We start from the raw sequence: 14129 nt of genomic DNA, 5'->3' as shown, positions 1-14129 counted from the left end.
AAAAAAAAAAAAAAAAGAAAACCACATATCAAAATTGTTAAAGAGGAGGGGATGAAAGGAAATGAAGGTAACAAATTCAAAACCGAACTGTCAGAAAAGACAGCCAGCTGCTAAAAGTCAAATCAGGTGAAAGACTCTGGAAGGGCCCCTTCAGGTAAATGTCACTTCTTTGCCTGGTAGTGCCTGTGCTGAGGTTCTTTTATCGTGATACATTTCACCTGTGGGAAGAAAGATGCCCAGTTGTCAGCGCTAGTCTCAGGCAGAATTGAGAAGGAGCTGAGATACCCACCTTCGGGCATCCTTGACTCTTTTAAGTTTGCCTGGCAGTACTCGCTTCACCTAGAACGTCTCCATGAGTATCTGAATAAAGGCAAATTGCTCCCCAACTGAAACAATGGAACTGGGGGCATCATATTTATGGAGGATTGGGGGGATGCGTGTCTACCCCTGGAACTTAATTACCTCTTTTTATTAGGATGATTAGAAATGCAAAATATGTGATAAGAATTAAACTCTTGAAACGCTTTTCCGTGAATGGGAAGGAACTGAAGGGAGGAGGGGCTCTGGAGGTGGAGAGACCGCTGCAGAAACAAGGATGGGAATGTGCCAGAGGCAACTCTGTGTCCCCTGGGAGGCCTGCTGGGCATTGGCTCCTCCTCTTGGAACTGGGGTCCCGGGGCATCCTGGAGGGCCTGGCCTGGCAGGGGTGCAAACGTATGTCACAGGCCTCCTTGGCCCGTTCCGCTCATGAGACTCATCCTGGGAAGGCACCTCTTAACACCCACTCCACTGGACACTCCACTGGAAGGGGTTAAAGATTACTTTAGGCAATCCGATCTAGCATCTAGAGAAAACGTGAAGGAATGAGTTTTCATTTAGGGGTAGGGAAGTGGGTCAAAGCAAGAATACGTGGTTTGGGATCATGGACCACTTAGCTAATTGAGATGCCCTGGAGGCAGACTTTTAGATGGCAGTCCGTCTCCAAAGAGGAGCAGAGATCTCTCAGGAAAATACTTGCGTGGAGGTAGCTGAACGTGAAGCCAAGCCTTTGAAACAGAGCTGGCCCTCCAGGCTTGTCACACCCAGGAGCTGGAGCAAAGCCGGTAAAATAGTAATGGTTAAATAATGGGAGAGACTGGAGATAGCATTTTTAAATCTACATTAGAACCTCTCTTCATCTTCAGGCTGACCTGCAAAATAGAAACTGTGTGCTCTCCACTGTGGAGGTAGGGAAACAGTTTTTAGAAAGGTTAGCGTACTCAAGGCTGCAGAGCTGGTAGGAAGTAGAGCAAGGGCTTGAAGTGAGGGCCAGCTGATGCTAATGCCCTGCACTGCCCAGTATCCCTCAGGGCTTTCTGTAAGCTTTCCACTCGCTTTGGAGATATGGCAGTTTGGGGGGGAGGGGGTAATATATTTTGATACGGGATTGTGTGTTTACCATGGGATGCTTTTCTGGTCTGTGCTGATTTAAGGTCATGGAGGAATGCCAGGGCGGTGAACACACACAGGCTTAGGCCCACCTGGACAAATGCACATCTCAGAAAACAGGAGCAGCTGTGTGAAATACGAGGTCTCAGGGCCTCCTAAAGAAAGACGCACTCACTGGGGAGGACAGTGGGGTGTCGTGAGACCCAACACCACTGCTCACCACTAGGTGACCTTGGGCAGCTTCCTCAGATGAACCTCCATTTCCTGGCTGTAAAAAGGGAATAAAATATTTACTTCAGAAGGTGACCATATGACGTATAAAACTTTGTGAGTAAAGCATTGAGGGTAATGCTTGGTTCATATAAATACTCAGTGGCTTAGCGTTCATTGTTTTTTTGCCTGCAAGCTGCATCTCAGACTTTTAAAGACAGAGTGTTCAATCCTATTACCTCAAAAATCAAGTTATCTCTTCTTATTTCCTTTGTAATAGAAGAGCCGTTTGTCACATCATGCGTGTATTGGAAGGGTCTGGGTCCTGTCGTTCACCCTTCCGCTCGTCCTTCTCGTGGGGGTGAGAATAAAATCATGGCAGTTGTTTGTACAGTGCCATCGAATTCAAGAACTTTCATAAGAAGTAGATCTCATCAGCTGCGAATGCTGCAAAGCTTTCAAAGCAGCAATCACAATATGCCAGGCCTCTCAGCAGATGCTGGGAGGCTTCATGTCGCCTCATAGCCGCCACTGTGCCCTACAGAGCTCAGCCTTCTGAGGAGTATTGTACCATGAACCCCACTGTCCCAGAAAACGCCCGGGGCCATTAAGAATCACAGACCCTACTGTCCTCCCCAATGCTGTGCGTCTTTCTTTAGGAGGCCCTGAGACCGTTTATTTCACACAGCTGCTCCTGTTTTCTGAGATTCACATTTGTTCTGCAAGTTGTTTAACGTCCAGTTATGACCCCGCCCCCAGTAGCTACCAACCTTAATAGTAACAGAGGGCATTGTTTTTGTTAAATTAAATATATATGGGGGTGTGTGTGTGTATGATATATCCTCTATGATGAATTGGTTAGTGCTGAGAAGTACACTCCCTTGGAATACAGTTTGATTGGCAAGTTATAAGCAGTAGGCAGGAACATTTCAAATTGTATTTACCAGATACTGAAAGCACTCACTATTTGTCAGGATTTTTTTCTGAGCACTTAGAACTTATTTACATCTCCCCAAATACTCTGAGGCTCATATTATTGTCCCCATTTTAAGGATCCCCATTTGAGACAAAGGTTAAGTCACTTGCCTAAGGTCACACAGCTGGTAGGCAGAGTTAGGTTTTGAAAGCAGACAGTTTGGCTGCAGAGTTGAACCACCACGCTGGTGATAGAACCTAGCGTGTATCTCACAATTTGCGTCCCCTTTGTGTCCTTGCACATGTAGTTTTACTGAAGGAAACCTCACACCTGCCCAAACATGAGATTCCTGTGATTTACCATGTGGAGGGTTAAACTAGGTCCTATATTTCAGTATCAGTATTGAAAGATGGCAATACTTAATTTTCAATACGGTATTGTCAAACATTTTTTTTTTAAGATTTGTATTTATTTGAGAGCATGAGCCACGGGAGGGGCAGAGAAGCAGACTGCCCGCTGAGCGGGGAGCCAGCCATGGAGCTCGATCCCAGGACCCTGGGATCACTACCTGAGCCAAAGGCAGATGCTTAACTGATTGAGCCACCCAGGTGCCCTGTCAAACATAGTTTTAAAGATTGTATTTGAGAGAGAGAGAGAGCACGAGTGGGGCGGGGGGCAGAGAGAGAGAGGGAGAAGCAGACTCCCTGCTGAGTCTGAGGGGCTCGATTCCCGGATCCTGGGATCATGACCTGAGCCGAAGGCAGACGCTTAACCGACTGAACTACGCAGGTGCCCCTCAAACATTTTTCTCTGAAAGTTTCTGAGTGTTCAGTCAGGGTTGGTGTTGAGTCTGGGAAAGAAGTACATTCTTCCATTCCCCTGAAGGGTGCATTCGACTCAGCAAGAAGATCTGCAATCTTATGCCTGCTACTCTAATGATATTTATTTTTTTAAGTTTTAGGGCTTTCACCTATTATAGTTGAAAGTCCTATTGGGGGAGAGTAGCTTGTGCATGTGAGATTTCATTGACTGTTTTCTAATTAGTATTGAAGATGGTGGTAGGCAGAGTAATGGCCCCCCCAAAGGTTTCACATCCTGATCCCCAGAATCTGTGTATCCCTTATGTTATATGGTAAGAGGGAATTAAGGTTGCAAATCAGCTGATGTTACCATATGCAGATTAGCCTGGATTATCTGGTTGGACCCAGTGGAAAAGAGAAGGCCAAGAGTCAGAACCAGAGAGTCAGAACTAATAGAGCTTTGAGTTTAAAAAAGTCAAAGGACCGGGCGCCTGGGTGGCTCAGTCGTTAAGCGTCTGCCTTCGGCTCAGGTCATGATCCCAGGGTCCTGGGATCGAGTCCCACATCGGGCTCCCTGCTCGGCGGGAAGCCTGCTTCTCCCTCTCCCACTCCCCCTGCTTGTGTTCCTGCTTTCGCTATCTCTCTCTCTGTCAAATAAATAAATAAAAATCTTTAAAAAAAAAAAAAGTCAAAGGACCATTGCTGGCTTTGAAGATGGAAGGGGGCCACGAGCCAAGGAATGTATGCAGTTTCTAGAAGCTGGAAAAGGCAGGGAACTAGATTCTTCCTTAGGGCCTCCGGAAAGGAATGCGGCCCTGCTGACACTTGGATTCTAGCCCAGTGCAACCCGTTTTGTACGTTGACCTACAGAACTGTAGAAAATAAATGTGTGTTGTTTAAGCCACTGAATTTGCAGTAACTTGTTACAGCAGCAAAGGGAAACTAATAGAGTTACCAGAATAATCTGCGTTTGGTTCTGTTCCTTAGGGCAGCCCCGGGAAAGCTGCTTAATCTCATGATTTATGGTTATGGGCACATCAGGTGTAGCAAGTGTTTGCATTTTGGGGGCTATCCTATTTTACGTGCAAAAATAATGACTTTGGGGGTAGAGGGAATTAACTTGATAATTCTATACATTTTTACACTTAGCAAATGTTTAAAATGCCAGTACCAAGGTTTTAGCAAAAAAAAGTATGGGTTTTGGAGAGTTGCTGGACAGCAATGTGACTGCACCCCACGGAGTGGTGGTCACCACCCTGCATTTGTTTGGGGGTAAGATGATAGTCCAAGTGTGGTAGAGCTGATCATTTGAGGTTTGACTCCAGATTCCCTTTAATTTTTTAAAATTTGCTCTTTGCTTATCTAGCAATGTTAATATGCATTCTCTGAGAGCAAGGATACGTCTATGCAAGGGCTTCCCAAACTATAACGAATTAAATAAAAGATGGTATCGTTCATTGGATCATCTATAGTAAGTATCCAAAGGGTTATAGGCCCTCTGAGTAGGTGATATCTTGGAATTGAAGCATCAATTATTGATATTAAAAATAACAATTTTAATGGATGGGTTTTTTTTTTTTTTTTGAAGGAATCTTCCCATGACTAATCTTACATTGTGATTTGGAGACAACTTCTATTAATTAAGGAATTAATTACTTTGTTACAATGTAGAAATAGTAGTGTAGGGAATAAAATCTTGGGAATTTTCCCATATAAAAAATGAAATAAGGGCTAATGGAAGATTTTTAAAAACAATTTTAAAGAAATGTGGGTGGAAAATTAGCTGAATGGCATAAATATATATATATATGTACATATATATATATAGCAGTTTCTGGGGGGAGAGACTGCCTTGTAAAGAAATATTTTAGGGGCGCCTGGGTGGCTCCGTCCTTAAGCATCTGCCTTCGGCTCAGGTCACGATCCCAGGGTCCTGGGATGGAGCCCCACATTGGGCTCCCTGCTCCGCGGGAGGCCTGCTTCTCCCTCTCCCACTCCCCCTGCTTGTGTTCCCTCTCTCACTGTTCCTCTCTCTGTCAAATAAATAAATAAAATCTTTAAAAATATATATTTTAAATATTGGAAACTCTTAAAACCAAGAGCTAGGACATTTTCTTATTTGCATTTCCTTTAAATATACCCTTTTTAGATTTGGAGTCACTGTGTTATTAGTTTAGGGGGGAAATTATAGATGTATAAAAAAAGTAGGATTGATTTCCTCTTATAAATGTGAAAACTCAAAACGATGTGGGGGAAAGAAAGTTTTGGTCTGTGTTCTAAAATGCTTCGGTGTGTTCTAAAATGCTTCGGGCGGAGATTTTTCTAGGCTCTCGCTTCTCTAGTCTAGGAACTTCCTGAGCCTCGGCTACGGGAGTGCAGTGCCCCTATACGACTCTTGACTCATTTGCTTGCATTTTATCCCCATCAAGTAATTCTTGGTGAATGGTTCGCTTTTCCCTGCCAATATCTCCATAGCAGAATGAGGATGTCTAGGTTATATAGGAGGCCTGGTAACCTTCACTCGTACCAGAAGGTATCTATCCCATCTCCTAGCCATCACTGATAAGTTAATAGACTGATGTTTTCTGTTGCCTCTTTCATTAGTATGAATCAGCTCCCGAGCTTCTCTCTCCTGGGTGAACTGATGAAAGAGTTTCTGGGCAAAGACGAGACCTGGGACCAATGTGCTGCCCTGTCCTCCCCCCAGGAGGTAACCATCCACTAAGAACCCAGGGTTGTCCAGTAGAAATATATATGAGCCACACATGTTAGTAACATACATAATTTGAGTTTTCCACCAGCCACATTTTTTTAAATAAAAAGTTAAAAAAGTGAAATTAATTTTAAGAACATATTTTAACTCAACATATCAAAATGTTATTTCCTATTATCCATTATGATCAATCTAAAAATTCTTGACCTGTTTATACATTTTTCCCTAAATCTTTGAAATCCGGCATGTACTCTGCTTTCACAGCACATCTCTACGTGGATTGACCACGTCCCACGTGCTTAGTCACCACGTGTGGCTAGCAGCTACGCTACTGCGCAGTGCATCTCTGACCAGCTTTATCCTTAAGCAGTAATACCCTCTGTGAGTCTGGAGAGAATTCTTTAATAGTTGCCATCCAGTGATTCTGGTAGGTTGTATAAAAACTGAATGATGTCATGGAGTCGCCTTGGTGAGCTCCAGAGAAAGCTGGTTCTGGTGCATTTTGCTAGAACGAGTGAACAACAGGCTGAACAGTACAGTGGAACATGTCTCTAAGGTTGTCGGTAACGTAAATGTGTGAATTTCAATGTCAGGAGGTGTGCCTGGGCCTAGAAAAGAATTATTTAGATAATTAGGCTCATGCTTACAGAAAAGATGACTGTTCACATGCATTTGTGAGCTGTGATACCATGGGATGTGTGCGGCGTCTGGCCTGGCCCCAGCCCCCGGGCTTCAGGGCATTTAACTCCTCTCGTTTCTCACCTCACTGTCCAACCTGTTTATCTGCCACTGTCTTCATCCTGTCCTTGCCCTGTTTATATGTATAATGCTGCTCACTAGTTACACTCTTGCTCAGTTGCTTATTGTAACAATTTGAGAAGCAAGACTCCTGTAAAACCTAGATGACAGAAACCATCGCTTGATATCAAATATCCGTCTGCCAGGAACTTTAAGATTAGAGTATAAGAAGGCCTAGGCACGGAGTGAGAGGGAGAGAAGGAAGGGAAGGGTGCAGGTCTGTGTGGGAAAATACCTAAAGGCAGAGGGTTTCAGAGCAAAAAATTCCCCAGCTCCTGGGCAAGCCGCTGTTGTCACGAAATTCCAAGATAGGTTTCTTTGGGTTTCATAAATGTATTGACTGATGCAAACACTCCACGACACAGTTGAGACATAGTCCCAAGCCCTTCTCAGTTCCTTCTGAAATTGATTAACATGCTAAACACAGTGTTTTGAGCACTTGCTATGGGCTAGACTTTATTCTTGATTCTAGGGAGTCAGTGAACAGGAGTCGAGGTTTCTACCCTCATGGAGATTTTTGGAGTTGATGTGTTGAGAGAAGAAAAGATGCTGCAAAGAAAGGTTGAGCCATGTAAACAAGTAAGACCAATACCTAAACAAGGTCAAGTTCAGGTTGGACCTGTTCTTTAGAGGCAGCATGGTCACCTGGTGACCAGAGTGACTGGGAAAGCCTGCTCCAGCCCAGTCAGGAGAGGCTCCTTGGAAGCTGCGGGACTCGCACTGAGGTGTAAAGCATGAAGGGAAGGGCGTGTGCTCCGTCACACAAGGAGCGGGTGGAGGAAGTGGTGAGACCGGCGGGATCCGGCAGGGTGGGGCTTTGCAGACTTGGTAGGGAGGATGAGCCTTCTTGCAAATGCCATGAGAAGGTGTCTCGAAGTGGTCTAAAAAGGAGCAGGCATGATTTACATTGGTGACAGACTCTGGGGGCTGGGCAGAGAAGGAAGCAAAAGGGGCCGAGAGTAGAAGCAGGATCAGTTGTGAGGCCACTGCCCGAGGAGGGATGCGACCGGCAGCAAGGGGGCAGGGTTGGAGAGGGAGAGCCCTGGACAGATTGCAGAGTGATGGAGGTAGGACTGACAAGATTTATGGGGAGGCTTGGATGAGTGACGCAAGCGAGTAGAAGTCAAGCAGGACTCCGGGGTGAGAGAGTTGCAGGGAATGGAGTTCTGTTCTGGCCACCGGTTAGTTTGAGTTGCCTGTTAGCCCTTCCTAAAGGAGACAGATGTCAGCCAGTCGTGACCAAGGGACCCGCACTCGGGGGTGAAGTCGGGGTCTGAGCTGTTTGGGGAATCTGCCGTCACCTAGGGGGATTTCACAGGCAGAGAAGAGAGCCAGAGATCAGGCTCCAAGCAATGGCAGGAGTTGAGAGATCGAGTAGGAGACCATGGAGGAACCAGTGAGGCAGGAGGAGGACCAGAAGAGATGCCGACAGAATCCGGTGTCTAGAGCAGGTTGGGGTAATCAGTGCTGTTGTAAGTTCTTGAGAAGTTGAGTAAGAGAACACAGTATTGCTGGGTTTACCAATATGGAGGATTCATTTAGGTGGTAATCTTGTTTTTTAGAGAAGTGATTTAAGGCACAAATGATTTGACCTCCAGCGTCCCCTGCAGTGGACTTTCCTCACTCTCTCCCTTCTCCACATCATCCCTGTGGCCTAGGTGTTCTCTCTTTGTTCCAGAAGTGCTGAGGCCTTTCTCTGTCCCTGGACTACCATATCGGAACATGATTTTAGGTTCTTTCGGACTGAGCTCCTTAACAGCAAGATTTATAGGGTGGTGGTTGTTTTGTTTTGTTTTGTTTGTACATCCTAGCATGATGCAGACACTCACTACACATTTTCTGAATCAATGCGTTGAGTATTTTTGAATACTGTGTTTTTGCTTGTGTTATTTACCCCTGTGTTGTGGCAGGCAGAGGCCAAGGAAGAGCACAGAAGTTTTCAGATTCTCAGTCTGCTGCCCTCTGCCTTCTACAGCCGTGGTCTTGCTGGGCTGAGGTTAGCTTTTGCTCAGGTTTGGCCCCTTCCTCCCTCCTCCCCATCCCCTCTTCCCCCCGCACCACTTACCAGAGGCTGCTTTGGAAGCCTTGCTTAGCTCTGGGCTTCCCTCAGTCCTCTCTTCTTAGCCCTTTCATGAATAACTTGTACCTTCTTGGGAGCCACATGCGAGCACCTGTGGATATCACTTCCCTAGTTCAGAAACCGCTTCTTGTCCCCACCTTCAAATTCTTTGGGTGAAGTCGTCTGCAATTACTCCATACAATTTACCTACCACTTTAACCCCATTGCATACTTAATGCATCTTAAAGGCCTTGAAGCAACTGATTATAGCAACCTCAAGAGGGTTCTTTTTAGCAAGTTTTTTCTTTTCTTCTTCCGTGTGTGTGTGTGTGTGTGTGTGTGTGTGTGTGTGGTGTTATTTTCCCACCAGGGCTGTGTGGGGAGAATTTTTTTCTTCTACACTATTTCTATCACTTTGTTTTCTACTTCATTATCCTTCTGTTGCAACACCGCAATTATCCTAGTTGCTGTGGAGATATTAAGTGCATTGCTAATAATGGAGGATTATTCCTTTAGGTGGAAGAATAGAAGCAAGAGGAGAATATAAATCTTTTTGTGCAAATGTTTCCTAGTAACGATAACTAAGTGGTACTAGAGACTGTGGTGCAGAAATGTCTATATGGGGTTGGCTTATGTTTTTAGAAAGGATTGGCTTTCTTAATTAAAGAAAATATTAATTTAAGCTTCTGGTCCTCTTAGAGATTAATTCCCTAGTTGAATACTTTACTATTCATTCTTTAGTTTATATTCTTTGTCTAGTAGGACGTTGTCCCATATAGACCAAATTTTTTGTGGACTTCATCTTTTAAAATTTATTTCTTAAAAACTTTTTTTAAAATAAAAAACCTTTAAAAAAACTTTACTGAAGGATACACATTTTAATATTGTTCATCTGATTTTTATCTCATGAGATCTTGCAGTTTTCCGTGGACTTTTTTTTTTTAAGATTTATTTATTTTAGGGGCGCCTGGGTGTTTCAGTTGGTTAAGCATCTGCCTACGGCTCAGGTCATGATCTCAGGGTCCTGGGATCAAGTCCCGCATTGGGCTCCCTGCTCAGCAGGGAGCCTGCTTCTCCCTCTGCCCCTTCCCCCTGCTCATACTCTTGCTTGCTCTCTCTCTCTCAAATGAATAAATACAAAATCTTTAAAAAAAAAGATTTATTTTAGAGAGAGAGCATGTGCAAGCGTGGGGAGGGGCATAAGGAGAGGGAGAGAGAAATATTTAGCAGACTCCTTGCTGAGCTGAGCTCTGAGCCTGATGCGGGCTTGATTTGACGACCCTGAGATCATAATCTGAGCAGAAACCAAGAGTTGGATGCTTAACCAACTGTGCCATCCAGGGGCCCCTCCATGGACTTTATTATGATTAAAGTGATCATGTGTCCTGGTTTGCCCTGGACAGCCCCAGTGTATAACTGTTGTCCTGGTGTGATTACTAGTAAGGCTATCTTGCACTCTCAGAACTGGCCTCGTTAGGATGTTGAATTATATGGTCACCCTAATTAAAGACCACATTTATTTTTTAAATTTTTTAATTTTAAAAGATTTATTTGAGAGAGAGAGCAGGGGGGTGGGGCAGAGGAAGAGGGAGAGAATCCTCAAGCAGACTCCTCACTGAGCTCGGAGCCTGACTCAGGGCTCGATCCCAGGACCCTGAGATCATGACCTGAGCTGAAACCGAGAGCCTGACGTTTAACTGACTGAGCCACCCAAGTGCCCCTAAAGACCACATTTAATAGAAAACTAAGGGAATGAAGTATTTTATATATTTTTGTTTTAATCCAGATAACATATGTACATATTTTTAGATATAGATGGATATACATATGTGGATTATATACATCTGTGTATATATATACATACACACACACACACAAATATGTATATATATTGTTTTCTTTTATTTCCTCCAACTAATGGTTTGGAACTTGCCAAATGTCTTGATGCTAAAAAAATTTTTAAAAAAATGTCTTGATGCTATAGAAAGACACATATATACTTATACACATATGTATAAACATACACACACACACACACACACACATGAATTTCTCATCTTCATGATTCCCTTATGTTATATTTTCACTAAAACTCATTTTACTGTAATAATGCCTGACTTGGCTCCTCCTAAATGGACAGGAGCTATATTCAGGGATTAATGTCCAAATAGCTGTTCTGATTTGAAGTGATTTTACACACCTCGTTTGATTTCCCTCTGTCCAATACAAATGCTCACCTGCTCACCTGTTGTTCACATTAGATTTTTTCCCCTGCATGTGGTATACATTGGGTGTATATCCTAGACTATTCGTTGTATTGTCTATTAGCGGCTCAGTTATTGGTACACCCAAAGATAGGACAACAGCCACTAGAATAAGAAAAGAAAGGTCTTTTAAAATCTTGGATATCTTGAAGAGTAAAAAGTACCATTTTGATATTCAAACTTGCATTTAAAGATATGCACATTCCTTCCCTAACCTATCCCCCCTTAGTGTCAAGTTTATTATTGTAAAATCTCTGAAAGTCATATTAACATTTTTATAATTGATCCAAGATCCTTGGGAAAATTTCTGGGAGTTTATGTTCTGGGGCCAAGGGGATCTTGAAGTGGCTTGAAAAGAAAGCGTTAGTGAATTGCTCTCAGGGTTAATCTCTCGAGAAGGGTGCTAGCACATCCTTTAGTATGTCGGGGGAACACAAGTTGGTTGAAGGAGGGAGGGCTTGGCAAGAAGCAGAGGGCACCATTTTGTGCCAGGCTGGGTGTGCTGTTGTAAACAGACAGACGAGGTCCCTTCCCTCTTGGAGCCTACCACCTAGTGTGGGAGCCATCCAATTAAAACAAGGAAACAAGTATATAATCACCAATTGTGAGAGTGGATCAGTAGTGCTGAGAGAGAACAAGAGGGGAGACCTTCTCTAGGTCAGGAAAGCACCCCTTGAGGAAAGAAGATTCAAGTTGAGAAGCGAAGGCTGAGAAGATGCTAGCCATTTGTAGTTGTTAGTGCGAGCATACAACCTATGATGGGGTTGCTGTATCAAGGTGGGACTCAGGTTAGATAATTTGTTCTGGATCATTTAGTCAGTTCGTAGCAAATAAGGTGCCCTCTGGGTTCCTCTGTCAGTGTTTCTCAACCTTTTTTTTTTTTTCATTATTGCCTTTTTTAGATAGTTTTTTCCTAACTATTCCCTTCCCCCTGTGAAATTTTAAGGCCCTTTGGAGAATCACAAACCATTTCTTCCACCCTTAGAGCACCAATTTTCACCAATGAGAACGCACACTCTATGAGTTATTGTCTGTGGGGTGCATTTTAGGGCAGTCAGGAATAGGCTTTTATTGAGTTAACATAGCATCCTTGGATCTCCATGGGGATTTGAATTTCTTGAGGCAGAGACCGTCTCCAGTAGGGACAACAGTAATAATGGGTGCCACTTACTCTGACTTTTTTTTTTTTTTAATCTTTCATGAGTTTAGGAAGAGTAAAATAAAAGCATCTGAAGCAGAGTATGAAAAACCCTAAAGGGTCTAGTTCATCTAATTTTCTATTTAGATGAAGAAACAACGATTACTAGGAAGGCTGGGATTAATCAATCTCTTTAATCCACTTCGGCGCCATTTCCAGGACACTCTTGGTAAGGAGCAGATTCAGGAAGATGGTGATCGTCAGGAGCAGTCCAGGTTTTATTGTACAGCCTGAAGATTTGCATGTGCGCGAAGTTGCAGTCCCACCTAGGGAGATTAAGTTGGCAGATTCTTCAAATACTTTTCTAAAACATGATAAAGATCATGAGAAGGGTGCTGTGTAGAGGGGTGAAAAGGAAAATCTGATTAGTGATCACTTCTGTGTTTCCAAGGCAGCACATCTGTCGAAAAGGCAGCTCTACAAGAACTTAGGAGAAAAGCGAACTAAAGATACAGGATACCAGTAAGCTTTTTAAGAGAAGGAAATTAAGGGGGTGATGTAACTATTCTTTACCACTCAGATTCTTTTGTCATTAAGGTTGGGATTATACACGTCTATAGGACATGGGTTTATCGAGATACTTCATGTAATATATAAGGTTGGGAGAAATGCAGGGAATATATCTGAAATTAGGTGATGGAACCTCTAGTCTGGCTCTTTCTCTGTATCACATATGTGAGAGAGAGAAATTTAGATCAAGCTTGTTCTAGTTAATCTGGCCAACAGTCGTGGAAATTGGAGAAAGGTGTACCCGTTTTAATGACCGGTCTTGTAATTTCCTCCTGTGCCTCAATGAATTTTGGAGATAGGCTCAGTGGATGACACAGACTTCTAAATTTTGCAGTGATTACTTCCTTTTACTGTATCTTCATCCACCTCCAGTCACATACAGATTTTAATTTTTTTTCAGTGGTGTAATCCAAGTCTACTCCTCCCCCCAACCCTTTCTAATCTTGCTTTTTAGTTGTTTTGTTTACCTTCTCGACAAGCCCATCACCTTTAGTAGGTGAGCAAGAAGTAGGAAAATTATGAAACTACAGCCAGATGGATGTAATTTATAAAATCTTTCCAAAGGGTAAAGCGGAAAAGATGAAAAGTAGAGGTAATGTATGGTTTCAGTCCCTAAACCTCGTTTCTGTTCTTTTTACCCCATTTGCACAAGCAGTGGAGTCCTGGCTTTACTCAGCCATCATTAAGAAAATGAAGCTCAATTTGCTTGTTTGTTTTAAATGATGAACTTGCACCGTGCTTCTGAAATGCCATTTGTGAAACAATCAGGGTTGGATACATACTTTTTTATCCAAGTAATTAATTACCTATTTTTGAATTCTAAGAATCCTTTGATTCCTTCCGACATGAAACAAACAAAAGAACTGGGCGCCTGGGTGGCTCAGTTGGTTAAGAGACTGCCTTCAGCTCAGGTCATGATCCTGGAGTCCTGGGATCGAGTCCCGCATCGGGCTTCCTGCTCAGCAGGGAGTCTGCTTCTCCCTCTGACCCTCCTCCCTCTCCTGCTGTCTGTCTCTCATTCCCTCTCTCAAATAAATAAATAAAATCTTTAAAAAATAAACAAACAAAGAACTGTTGACAAAATGCCTTTTTTAATCATTTGTCTTCAAAAACATTTTTATTCATTCAAATGAGATTTGATTATCTTCTACAAAGAATTTGGATTGAGTCTTTAAACCCAGCCAGAATTTAGCAAATACAGCTGTCTGATGAGCCACCTTTATTATTAAAGAT

The 14129-nt window shown here is 43.2% G+C and overlaps 1 long non-coding RNA gene across 1 annotated transcript in view; it reads left to right on the top strand.

The window, feature by feature from the left end:
• The window catches only part of LOC145720138 (uncharacterized), a 33720-nt gene that overhangs the window by 4185 nt on the left and 15406 nt on the right, over window positions 1-14129 (top strand). The window lies entirely within an intron of this gene.

Source organism: Leptonychotes weddellii, chromosome 2, assembly GCF_054177405.1.
Source record: "Leptonychotes weddellii isolate Sample4059 chromosome 2, ASM5417740v2, whole genome shotgun sequence".
NCBI classification, from domain to species: domain Eukaryota; kingdom Metazoa; phylum Chordata; class Mammalia; order Carnivora; family Phocidae; genus Leptonychotes; species Leptonychotes weddellii.
This window is presented reverse-complemented; position numbering and strand designations above follow the sequence as displayed.